General features: G+C 44.1%; 1 long non-coding RNA gene across 3 annotated transcripts in view; it reads right to left on the bottom strand.

Moving 5' to 3' along the window:
- LOC148224722 (uncharacterized) overlaps positions 1 to 13,347 on the bottom strand; it is a 50,250-nt gene extending 36,903 nt beyond the window's left edge. For all 3 annotated transcript variants that reach the window (XR_015801299.1, XR_015801301.1, XR_015801300.1), the window contains exon 1: positions 13,100 to 13,347. This is a non-coding gene — a long non-coding RNA (uncharacterized LOC148224722). The remainder of the gene's footprint in view (positions 1 to 13,099) is intronic.

The raw sequence follows: 13,347 nt of genomic DNA, 5'->3' as shown, positions 1-13,347 counted from the left end.
CTTAGGTTGCATTAGCTCTTGTGGGGCAATGCTTTTGCAAGAGCAAAATTCTGTGATGGGGAACAACAAACTCAGTGCTGCCTGTCAAGTAATCAAAAAACAAAACTGAACTTCCTTTGAAATACAGCAAGTTAAACTGATTTCTCAAAACAATTAGGGTCTTCACCATATGAAAACCATTTTAATTGAAGAGAATTGAATTCAGTTCTTTCACCAAGTGTATTCTTGTGTTTGTTAAACTGGACTCATGGGGATGTGGGCATACCTCTCCTATAAATTTCATTTTGATCCATCCTTATATGTACCTACAAAGAGATCCCAGTCAGAATTATGCTAATTCATGAGGACATCATGCAAAGATTATCTTTACTTTCTTGGAAAAAATGCAAAATAAAACCTTTGTGCTTTGTAATGTGGTACATGAACATAAAGCAAACTATGAATTAGAAGGGCTAAACGCATAGACCTACCCAGCTGCAAAGAGTAATAATTCCTTCTGCCATTCATAGCCCAAGGAAGATAATTTTCTGCCATATCATTCAGCTGGTGAAAGGAACACATGGTTTTATCCACAATTTCTCAGTGATGATCTCTCAGCAATGTGGCAGATTCTTTCTTTGATCAGGGCACTGGCAGGCTGACTTTTTTTCACTCTTGCAGTGAATGGGGGGGAAAGTACAAAACCAACAAATAGCACTGTGTTGGTTTGAAAGTAAAACCAGTGCGAGACTCCAAGTCAGTAATACAATTTAATAGGAGAAAAGAGAAAAAATAAAATACATGCAATAATATAAAAGAAACAACCACCAACACAGTCAGAAATACAACCTGACACCCTGTCAGTCAGGGTGTTGGTAGCAGTCCCTATAAATGGTGGCTGCAGTCCTCCTGGATGACGGATGTGGTTCTATTGAAGCAGTGCTCCTGTAGAAGGTGCAGTTTTCCTCCGAAGATCCAGCGATGATGTGGAAAAGGTCCGACTTTCCTCTGGGATCCAGTAGAAAGGTCTGCCCTCGGGTCCCAAACCCCAGTTTTTTATCTAGGTAGGAAAGGCTTGGCTTCTCCCCCTGGCTGGGGCATCTCCCAGTGGGATGATGTAATCTTATCAGTCACACAATAGGACTTAATGGCCCATTAACAGAATATATCTTCTGGAGGAGGGATGGGTTGTGAATAGATAACGATGATCATCCCCGATCTTATCAGATGGCACAGCAGCAGAGGATATCTCCCACAGAGATAAGGATCACCACCCCTCCTACATTTTAACAGATGGTGATAGAATACACATTTTTGCATTGTACCCCAGGACAAGCACAAAACTGAGACTCTACTCCCAAGCTGAATTCATAAATGGAAAATACAATGCTGTGCATAAGTTAGGATAGAGAATGGGGTTCGTAACTTGGCACACATACTTTCAGACTGGTCACATGAATATCTTTCTAAGAAATGTGCTACAAACTCAAAATTATGAATTCGACACAGACATTCATGGCTGATGTGCTTTGAGCTTTGTTATGCAGGAGCCAGGACTACAAAATCATAGCGGTGTCTTTAAAATCTATAAATACAGAGCTCGCCTTGTGATTAAATCATCACACACCTCCACGAGGAAAGGGAGTTATTGTCTCCCCTTAATGGAGTGGGAAATTAGGCACAGCTTTACACCAGCCATAATTATCTTCTCCACCTATGGGTTCATAATGGCTCACTGTGTGGAAAAACTCTGCTGCACAAGTCATTCGTGAAAAAGACCATGACTCATTTTAACCTATCCCCATGACAAAATAGCCCAAAATATGTAGTTGTACACATGCCCTTTCCAATATCAGCAGGAAGGCTCCAGAGATGGGGATAGAAGGACAAATGCAGCCCAGGTGTGTTTCTAGGGGCTGGAGAAAGCAGGAGGGTGGTTCTGTCTGTGGCCCCTCCACTGTGCTCTGAAGGATGTAGGAGATTACTGTCCCCTGAGCTGGGATGACCCCAGGAAAGGCAGGTAGCTCCTGGGCTACCTTGCAAGCCTTCAGCCCAAGGCATGCTGAGAGGAGCGGTCTGAACATAAGGAGCTGCCTCTCATCATGAGTGTGAATTGCAAAGGGATTTTGTGCTTCACACAGTCACTTCTAAAGAGGGGAATGCTAGCTATATAATTTGTATTTCATATGCCAGGCCTCTGCAGAGACTCTGGATTCTCATCAGAAATGCCTCATAGAAAGAAAGCCTGCAGGGAAGGGCTATTTTACTTGCTTTTGAATTTTAATAGCAGACTATTTTGTACTGTTACCAGGCGCCTTGAAAGCATCTGGATCCTCTAGAGAAAAAGATCCCCAGGAGACATGTTCCATTTGTTTCTTGTGCAATGCTCTGTGGGGGGATGGTGGTCTATAAACTTCAACATGTTCTAATCCAGGACTGGCCAAAAGTCATTTTAACTGGGTTTCACTTTGCCTACGTTAAATGATATTGATGACTGTAGTCCATTTATTGTGGGACAGGCACAATGAACAGTGTGCTATGGCAAGAAAAAGCAAAGAGTTGGTATGGGACAAGAGATTTGGGATATTTGGGTAGAAGCCTTGAGTTTCTGAATAAGATTTTTGATAGAGAGGACTTCGGGCAGGAAGAGGTCTAGGGAATTACATTACAAAGGGCTCTGGACAGGAGATATCAGGCATTCCCTAACTCTCCTGACTTGGGAAGTCTCAAATGAGAACCCATCTCAGGGCAAGAATAAACCCCCTGAGAACTCTGCTCTTACCTCCTTGCACTATGGAGGTATGGTCACCCTCCAGTGTGGATCCCTCCTTTCTACTGTATAGGATCCCAGCATTGCTGCTGGAGGATCTGATTTAGGAGGAGCCCAGAGCTTGGTTTAATCCCTACATATTGGTGTCTACGTGCAGTGTTTATATGAGCCACACGTGTGAGTTTCTGCTGAAGTATCTGAAGAGCTCCTTGGGGCACTTGTGGAATTGAGAGAGCAACTGAGCCATGCAGGTGTAGGTGTCTGCTTCCCTACAGGCTGAACCATTCCCTGTTATCCATGGGGTGTATTGACTTGAAGTTCTATTTGCCTGCCCACACATATCTGGTCAGTGCATTTGAATTGTTCTGGTATTCTGCCCATCCTCCAGGACTGTATAGGTGTCTCATACATTCTGTATTGGACTTCCCAACCTTCTTTCAGATGTCCCAGGACCCCCATAGCCTCTGTAATGCACTAAGTGCTGCCATCTGGGCAGTGCAATGAGCCTTAGACCTTCGCTGACTGAATGCAAATCGTGTTGTAGTGGGCATCCAGTCTAAGCCAGCCCTTGGGCCTCCATCATCAGTGCAGGCAGCACTGATGTCACTGGGGTGACACGTTCACCCCATCACTCAGCCACATCAACTTCTGCACTGCATCCTCTCCACCACAGCATCCTCTCCCCTACAGCCCATGGTGGCCTCTACCCAGCCTTCAAGCAGTCTGTCCACCCTTGTCACCCATCAGATCCAAATGAGTGACCTGTCCCAGGGATTTCTCCCTCAGTGTGTGCTGCAGAATGACAGCTCTTGTGTTGGAATGTGGCCTCAGGATGTAAGAACAGCTGCTGAGCTTGTGAAGTTACCCTTTCTTTTTTTCTACTGAAGCCTGCAAAGCAGCAAAAGGCATCAGTTCTTGTATGATCAGGAGTACAAATAAGTAATATTAACAGTAACGTTGTAGACAAATCCTGCACTATGATACTAATACCAGGAACTCCAACAAGCTGTCTTAGCAAAGGGTAAATCTGAATCTTTAACAATTGCAAAGCTTTTTCATGTCCACTAAACAGCCTTATCTAATTAACCCTCGTCTTCCCCATGGAAGATGAGGGGGAAAATATGGACTCAGAAACACAAAAAGGTTAACTATAATGTCTTAATCCACCTGGAAAATTATAATCAAATTCAGGACTAGAACTCTAGACCACTTTACTCCAGGCCAGTTCCTAATCCAACCTTAGCTGCAAGCTGTTTGCCTGGTGGTGCAGGAAAAACTGCACTGCTTCTGGGCTTATGTGAGTTTTGTTGCTAGCTAGAGGACTGCAGCCTCCAGGGTTGTCTAAACACCTTTTTCCAAAACTGAATGTAGAGTGGCTTATGCAGTTTTGCTTGATTTACTTGTTCCTTTGATGTGCAAGGATTTAGTGACATGCTTAGCAATACGGTAGCATGAGACTCATTGCATAAAATCAAATCACTGCTGGGGCAGATGCTTCCAGATTTAAAAGCTCGATTGGCACCACAGACACGTAGCTGACTAACTGCAGGCTGTTTCTCCAGAGGATCAGCCTGTGAGGGCTTTTCAGGACCACTTTTAGTTCCCAAACTGCAGTAACAAGGCCTAGAAGTCATCCTTTGAACCTCAAGGTGAATATTTTAGGTCAGTAGTAGCTGATCTATAACATTCAGCCTGTACCAGTGTCTCTAAAGGGCTGCTTTCAGCTCTGATTCATCAGTAAGTGCCACCCCCCTCCCCTCCCTTTCCACCCTGCCAGCTGTGGACATGGCCAGGATGACCTAGATACTTGTCACCTCCAGGCTGGATTTTACCTTGATTCACAGTTTTTAAAACAGGACATGAAACAGATGGACAGATCCTAGCTGGTTCACATAGGAACTGCTTCATGCTCTGGGACATGTCAAGTGGTGTTCAAGGTCCTCTGCGGGTGATGGGCATGCTCCCAAACACAGGCAGACTGTCCCGGTGACCCATCAGCCACCACCTGAGCCTGGGGACAGGGCAGGTGCCGAATCTGTGGATGAAGCATGTGACATCAGTAATGTCAGTGGAAACGAGGAATTTGCATGGTTGTTTATGAATATTTCACCTACTGCTGCAGAAGCCTAAATATATTTCTCAGAATGTCCATGCCATCCCTCTCCCCACCCTCTCCCTCCTTCCCTCCCCTCCCAGTCACAATGAACTGGGAAGTATTATTCCCTAAAAAGTTCCATCTACTAGGAACAACTAGAGCTTGACACCAAAGAGACAATATCCTCTTCTGTCCTTCATCCAGCTGTGAGATGGAGACTGACTGATCAGAAATGAAAATGCTGGCTGCTTTAGTTTTTCCATCATGATGCACTACAACAGCTCCTTAGGGCTGTGATCCTGCAGGGTTCAAGTCAATAGGAGCAGGACTGCTTATGAAGGACTCCCAGTATCTGCAGGTTATCACTGCCTTTGAGATTATAAATTACACTGCAGGTAAAACAAAGGCAATAACCACAACCTCTGTAAGAAACAATGTGTAAGCTTCTAGTCACTGACAAGAAGCTTGAGATACATTTTCTAGTTCTGCAATATCTGAAAGATTCAAATGGTCTCAGTATCTCCTCTGCTCTCATTTTGACAAGAACAAAATCCTGGACCATACCCAAGAGCTGCAGGCACTGAAGATTGCTGGTAGGATGTAGGTTTGAGAATTTTGTAATGAAAATCCTCCTTGTGAAATATTGTCACAGAATCTCCTATGAAACTATGAATAAATCAAGCAGAATGTCTCCTAAAGTGTCCTGGCCTTTCCTAGGAACATAGATCATACCTTCCCCACAGAATACCTTTGTACAGATCAGAGACCTGGTTCGTTTAATCATCAGACAAGGCCCATGTGCTCATGCAGAGCTCTCTGCTAGACCACAGCCTGAATCAGCCTCCTTCATATCACCCCAGGTACAGAAATCACTCATTTGGTTGACTCATGTGTCAAAAATCTATACCTTTTCTATCTTGTTAGCTGGCGAGGGTATTCCTCATAACAGAATAATTTACAAGTAAGTAATTAAAAAAAAAAAATAATCCATTTCACCCTTTAGCTAACTATGTCAGTTATCTGACCCATATTCCACCAAGAAGTAATTACTGTGCATGTTAAAACCCATCTATCCATCCATGCATTTATCCATCCTGTCTAAAGTATTTATGCTCATATTTAGGTGCCAATTTCCAGTTATCACAGAAATCTCCCCTCCAGGAACCACCTATCTCTTGGGAGCTCAGCTCTATGTCTGGCAGTGTTATACAGAAGCAAGTTGTTGGAGTGTGGTCCAGTTGCTTATACCTGAGAGGGCTCCTGTTGGATTAAATAAGATGGATTTGGAGAGTACAAGCCAAGTGTAAAACAAAAGTCATCAAGTGAGAGAAAAAATAGGATGGTGACAATGGAAGCAATGAAGCAGGAAAATGCACTCAAGTAACTCTGCCCAAAAAGCCGAATATTTGACTTAAATACAGCATTTGTACATAATCTTCCAGATAAATAAGTAGGTAAAGAGTTATTAAAAGTCATCAGAATGCCTTGGGGGACCCAACCATGAACTGCCTGGTACAGAAGTGGTGCATGCCCTGGATTCAGGGCAGTCCTTGATGTGTGTCCTCTGCTGTCATCTAGTGACAAAAGGGAAGAAGTAACCGAAATAGAAGGAAAATCGAGATGAAAGAGATGCCAGTGCAAGCTGTGCCTTGGAAGAAAAAAACTGGGCATTTTGAACACCTGAAGCTCACTATCGGCAGTGAGGTCGCACCTGCACATGCAAAGCCACTAGAGATATTATTAAGATCTCTCTTTCTCACATTCCAGGGTGGATCTAACTCCTCAAGGATCGCCTGCAGCCGAAAAAGCTCTAATGAGTATATATATCCAGCCACAGAGGCTTCACCACCCAAGGGTGCCATCACAACCACTCCTGTGGGCACACACCTAGGCTCTTTTAGATGTGTACTTCAGGATAGGGCATCTCTAGAGGAGCTTATTTGTCTCCAACAGCTGTGAAGGGAGTGGGAACATCTCCAATGCAGACACCTGCATGGCAGCACTCTAGACTTAGGCAGATGACTGCTGTCCCTTAAATGGAAGATGACTCTCACCTGGAGAACAGGTCAGAACTTCTCCTGAAATCTTGTTGTTCCTATCCTCATTTTTGTTGATTTTGCAAGGCAAAAAACTCCAACTAAGCAGCCCTCAAAGCAACTGACTTTGAGAAGAGACCATGACGTGGTCTCTTCCTTCACACGTAGCAATGATTTCCTCCAGCCCCTCGGAAAAATGTCCTGCATGGGGACATGTCTCCTGTAGGGACACAATGGAGGCAGCAAAGAGCATCTTCGGCAGCTGGGAGAGGTTGATGGCATGAAAAACTATTTGGAGTGAAATGAGGCATGAGCAAAATAAGAGCTGATGGTGCATACATAGAAGGAGACATCAGAAGGTCAGAGTTCAAATCCCATGCGTGACTTTGACCTTTTGTGTGATTTAGGACAAGTTGTTTCACCAGTGCAGCCCAGTAAAACAACAGGATACTAGTTTCCTGTGGGAACACTCCAGAGGCATTGAAGTTTGTGGGTACAGAACACCACAGTGATGCTGGGGACAATAGCCTGCAGACATTCCAATTTGAAAGAAAACTCATGTTTCACCAACAAAGAGCTGACTTTCTCTCTCTGTTTTTTAAATATTATGGATGTAAAGTGGTAAGAAAACCATAGGTTTTCTCTTGTCAGCAGGCCTGAAGCAACTGAACCTGAATTTTGCCTTTGTTTGCCTTTCCCCCACAGTATTTTCCAGACGTGTTGCAAAAGTGTGTAGGAAACACAACTGACACTGTCCCGCTCTGCTGGTAACAATCCCTCTGTTCCTTCTGTATCTCTATGAATCACTCCATTAGGTTCACAGACCAGCCAAAGGATATTTCAGAGATTTTCTTTCAAATGTTGAAAATAAAATATTAAGTACAATCAATCATTCCTCATGACAGCTTCTTTGTCCATGAACTATTTCCATTCATTAGGAACCATTTATTTAAAGTCCCTAGTGCGTGGGATATGATAGACATTAAGAAAAAAACCCAAACAAACACTTTTTGATCCTAACACCAAAACATGGTGTATTTTTCTTTGTTTTCCTGTTAGAGTCACATATTTGAGCCACTGCCATGCCTTGAACAAGGCAGGAGCATCACTGAGGCTCAACAAGGACCCAGCATTTAGGGCAGCACATTAAGGGCAAAGATCCGGCTCTCACAGTGGGCAATTTTTCACTCACATGATCAGCAAACAAAGCTTGACAAGAAGCCCTGAAATGATTGAGAAATGGCTTTCTGTGCCAGATGAAGTCCCAGTGTCAGCCCTGAAAGGATGAGCTCATGTTGGGAGCTTAAACCTCTGAAGAGGGGTCTGAAGAGCATGAAGCTCCTTGAGACTGGGCAACACTGGAGACCATACTGGGCATCAGGAGGGTTCATATATCCAAACTAATTCCTCCTGCTACCCCATAAAGTAGGAGAGAACCAGCTGTCATTTCTGTCTTTTCTGGCAAAGTGGGATATTTTTGAGCAGGATTAAGGGCTTTTATGCTGTCCCACTGGTAGAAGCAAGATGAGGGTGAGGGCAGGGCCAAGGTCTCAGCTTGCCCTGTTCTTTTCCCTTCCTCCACAGCACGGAGCCACATCTTTTCACTGAGATGGGGTTTTCTTACTGCCAAAGGGATGCTGGAAAGAGTTGGCAATGCACACCACCTTGGAAGGTGCTGCAGAGCCCCCCCACCCCAAATGGGAAGTATCTGCATGGAGAAGACACAGTGCACAGTAGCAAAAGCAAAGGCAACATTTCACAGCAGCATATGGTACAGGCAGCTCACCTCTGGTAAATATGCCATGGATGAATAATAAAAATCACCCAGTTTGCTTGAAGCAGGGGCTGTCATGGAAATACTGGTAGTGAGTGCATTATTGTGGGGATTCAGTTAGAAGTGACAGAAGAAAAGTCTTAAGTTTCTTGGGAAGCATCAGAATTTCAAGATTAAACACACCAAACAGGGCTGAAGTCTGGGCTCAGGAGCTCTTCAGCAGGCTGTGCCCATCCAGCCAGGATGTACTGCTATCCTTCAGTGCCTTTCCTGCAAACTGGAGTGGATTTTCCCCATTAGACTTGTTGAAAGGGTGTAAGCCCTGCAGGACAATAAACATCTCTGTGTTAGTACTTAGGCTACCATGGGAGAGATTCTTTGTAACTGTGAAAAAGTGGCTGTTGTGGATATCCACCATGAGGTTTGGCAGCAGAACCTGAAGAAAAAGAGGTGGAAGGGTTCTGTGCGCCCTCACTCCAAAATGTGATCAGGAAGGTCATGGCCAGTGATGCACTCTCCCCAGACCAGCATCATTCAGTGCTCAAGGCTCAGGGAAACTCCACACCTTCCATTTGATCTGAATTAACACTTTTTTTTTAAAATCTTTTTCCAAAGCTGGATTTATCCTTTCCTCATTGAAAGATCACAAATGACAATGCTCATTTTGCTCTGTTGGCTCATGGACATGCAAGTACCCTCCTCCTGGCACTCATTGATGAGGTTTATGTCTTAATTGGCATCCCCCAAACCACTCCAGTATGAGGACAGACAACCTGATAAATGTAAGAAACTGTCCTTCCTTTGGTGCCTTTTCCAGTGTGCTTCCCCATCCAGACAGCCCGAGCTGTTTTATCACTTTCTCCAAAGGAAAGCACTGCCGAGTCCCCAAACCTCACAGCAGCAGGGCTCTGTAGATAAGGCAGAGAAAATATTTCACTCGCAAGGAAACTGTGCTCATCTCGCACTAACGTCCCTGTCCTCTGGAATCCAAGGCAATAATTACAGCAATTTGTAGATAATTATTTGTTAATTAAAAACAGGCTTGCTGGGTACAGTTACCAATTTCCTCCGCCGGCTGCATAGGGCTGCACAAGGAGACACTGGGGGATTGTCGGTCTCGTAAAATTGTTTGCTTGTTCTGTTCAGAAAAAATGTCCCCAGTGGGTCATCTCTCCCCTCCCCCCATATCCTGGCAGGTCTGATTCATTCTCCTAAGACATCTCCAATACAGATCTGTGCCTAGCTTTCCCCTGGTGATTTCTAAGGAAGGTAACTGCCGCATTCCCTCACTGCAGCCTGTTTTCTCAGCTAATTTAATGACCCTTTGCTCACACAGACTCATTTCCAGACACTTCTAAGTGAGTAGCTCCTAAAGGAATCGTGACTCCAAGCTGAGGTTGTGAACCTGAAAGAAGCTCACCTCCATCCCCCATTTATGTGAGTAGTAATAAGTAAACAGTGCGGAGATGAAGTTACAGCTCAGAACAAACTGAAGCTGCTGGTTTAAATAGTGTTCCTGGGGCAATTATTCTGCCCTTGATTGGGCAATCTGGGGCTCATGGTGTCTTCCCAGACATAGTTTTCAGGCCAGCTGTGAGAAGAAGCATTGACAGGATTTCAGATGTCCCCCACTAAATACTATATCCACAAGGAGTGCATCTTGGGATGATGGCCCTCATGAGTATGAGGATTTTCAATCTTCTAAGTCCTCTGTCTCTGTTTCTGCTGTAGAGCACACCATCTCCTGGTTCCACCATGTCCACCAGCCCACTCCAGGATCTCCCACAGGTCCAGAGCCAGGAGAATTATTTAGCCCTGGAAGCAAGAAAGTCACATTGCTCCTGATCTACTTCTGGATTGAGCTGGACATTCATTTCAGATGCCATTTCTTCTGTGGCACTGAGGAAACAGCTCACAGGGATTCAAGAGTTGGCTGTATGGGTTCTACACAAAAATACTACCAGTAGCATCACTATAAACCCTCATGGAAAGGCAAGCCCAAGGGGACGCACCATGAGAGGTGAAAGTAAGCAGTGTTCTCCTCCTGGTTGCAGCAGAGCAGCTTGGAGCCATGGTGACAAGGATAGGACAAAGGAATAACACAGACATTTTGTCATCATGTGCCCAGAAGTTGATTGTTTCCATCTCCCTTAGCAAAACAGCAGCATCAACGAGAACAAATCAGTGATAATGGGGAGAGGAAACAAATTAGGCTGTCAATATCCTCTTCATGGAAAAAATCTCAGGATTGTTAGTCACACAGGGCTGCTTCGCCCCTCTAATTTTCTCCTGTATGTAGGCTTTCGTGTTCCTCTCATCACCTTAGCAGCTCAGTGCCTGCACCATGTGCAGAGGAATCACTATTAACCAAAGTGGCTGGATATATAGGACTACGTCTCTGCTTCAGCAGCACAGAAAGCTAACGAAGAGCTGAGATTAAACACTGGGTTAATTAGTACGTTTAATTAGTTCACAGTTATTAAATCCTTTCAGACCCTTAGATAAATTGTTCAAAGTACAAAACATTCCTTGGAAATGCTACTGTGTACTCCCCCCCTCTCTCTCCAGGTAGGTGCAGGGCTGGGAAGCTGTAGCCTTCCTCTTGCTGCTTAATGCAGGAGTAGAGTCTCCATCCAAACCTCAGTGGCCCAGCATCAGTCCCTGAGACTACCCTTGAATCTGCAAGTCTGCCAATTTGCAAATTCACAGTTCTTCTGAGAGGAGACGAGGCAGTGCCCTGCTAACATGGACAACAGTTAGTAGGAATAGCGTTTGGGAAAATAATCAGGGAGCAACAGTTTCTTTTAACTCTGAGAGACACATACAGATTCAGAGGTTTGCTGCAGACTTAGTCACCCAGCAGTGTGTCCCTTTCCATGTCAACTTTCTCTGTGGCTGCAATAGACAAGCAGGGCAGCCCTGAAGGAAGAAAGAGTAGGAACGGGTGGAGGAATTTCTCACACCACACAGGCTTTGGAGCATTGCCAGTCACTGTGCTGAGGGACAGGAAAAGCTCCTCCAGGCTCCCGTTAGCAGTCTCCCATATTCACAGCACTCAGAGATTACCCTGCGATTTCCATGCTCATCCCAACAATCCATGCTACTCCACAGCAACGAGCTGCTCAGGTCCATGCAATCAGCTGACCTCCAGAGAGCCCATGGCAGCGCTGTTCTCATAAAGGATTTATTTATGGCAGAGGAATCCACTTTCTGAGATCACCTTGGAGACTTACCCAAAGCATTTATCACTTGGATAATGGGGGGCTCTGAACAACACAGGTGCAATGAGCTCAGACTTTGGGCTAGCTGGAAAACTGATATCTGTATCTGTATGCTGTTTTCATCATAGTTCTCTGGGAAACTGATGTTTGGGTCCAACAAAGGGGGTTACGACATTTTTAGCACCAAGCCTTTTTTCCCCTGGTTATTAACAGCTGTGGTGGTGGGCAGGGAATTCAGGTTCTGCTGCTGGAGTCCTAAATCCATAGGCTGAGAATTAATAGGGCTACAAAAGGACTACATTAGATGTGGCTTGCTTAAGGGAGTTTGCTAAGGAAAAACTGTACAGGATTAAGCTGAGGGATATTGCATCAAGAATGATATCCCTGAACAACGACTTACCCAGTATTTGTTTGTGATTCTAGTAATTATAAATTATTAGAAAACAGAAAGCAAAGGCTGGGATAAAGTACTGTTACTCAGCAAACCTACATTTTGAGAACAAGAACATAGCTTTTTGGAAGATAATGTCTCTCTTTTTTCCCCTGTGCAGTAGCTAAAGAAAGGTATTTAGTCCTTCTAAAAATAAGTAGGAACATGTTTGCTTTCAGAGTCTACAAAATACGTCTGCATCAAAGCAATATGAAGACATTTGGGAATGAAGTAGCTAATTTGATACTCATAAGAAACCATAGCCTAGAACTTTGTGTCAGAGAACTGGGCTGACCTTTTAGCAGCTATGATAGTTCTGAAATGACTTCTCATCAGTGAAAGCCCAATATAACATCAGTTAAAATAAATTAAAAGCTATCACTGGCTTCTGCAGATATTGGATTAGACCATATAAAACCCACTTAAATGCTGGGAACCCAAGGAAATTATAATGGTAAATCTAAATTCTAGTGAAGCCTTACATGCTTTAAAATATCTCTCTGCAGTCCCATTAAAAATGGGTTTCTACTCAGCTCATGAATAATTAACCTTTTTTTCTTCTGCTAGTACCACCACTAAGAACTAATCCAGCACAAAACCCAACATTCCAGCCTTCTTTTTTGCTCACAGCAAATGCAGAGCATGTTTCTGTTTAAAGAAAAGTCCAGAGAGTAAAGGCTTGAGCACAGACATTGCTTCCCTTCAAAATATCTCTTCTGATTTCCTGCTATCCCCATAGAGCTAGGAACAGCTCTTCCCAACATTTTTTCATCTCCCCATTTCCAGTCACTTACCCTGGGACATGGTGGCAGTGTGACTTCCAAAATGACCACGATCTGGAAAGATTAACTTTCCTTTAGGAGCTGGTCCTCATACAGAACTTTTTCCATCTCCTCCTTCTCATTTTTTAAGCACTTGGTTTTCATTTCAGAAGGGTAAAACCTTGTTGCAGAATAAACCAGCTAGCTGGGATAGCCCTACAGCTGTTTCCATGAGAGAAATTTTTGCTGTTTAACTAAAAAAGAGAGAGAGATGAAGAGTG

This window comes from Sturnus vulgaris, chromosome 2 (genome assembly GCF_052056855.1).
Source record: "Sturnus vulgaris isolate bStuVul1 chromosome 2, bStuVul1.hap1, whole genome shotgun sequence".
Taxonomy (NCBI): Eukaryota; Metazoa; Chordata; class Aves; order Passeriformes; family Sturnidae; genus Sturnus; species Sturnus vulgaris.
This window is presented reverse-complemented; position numbering and strand designations above follow the sequence as displayed.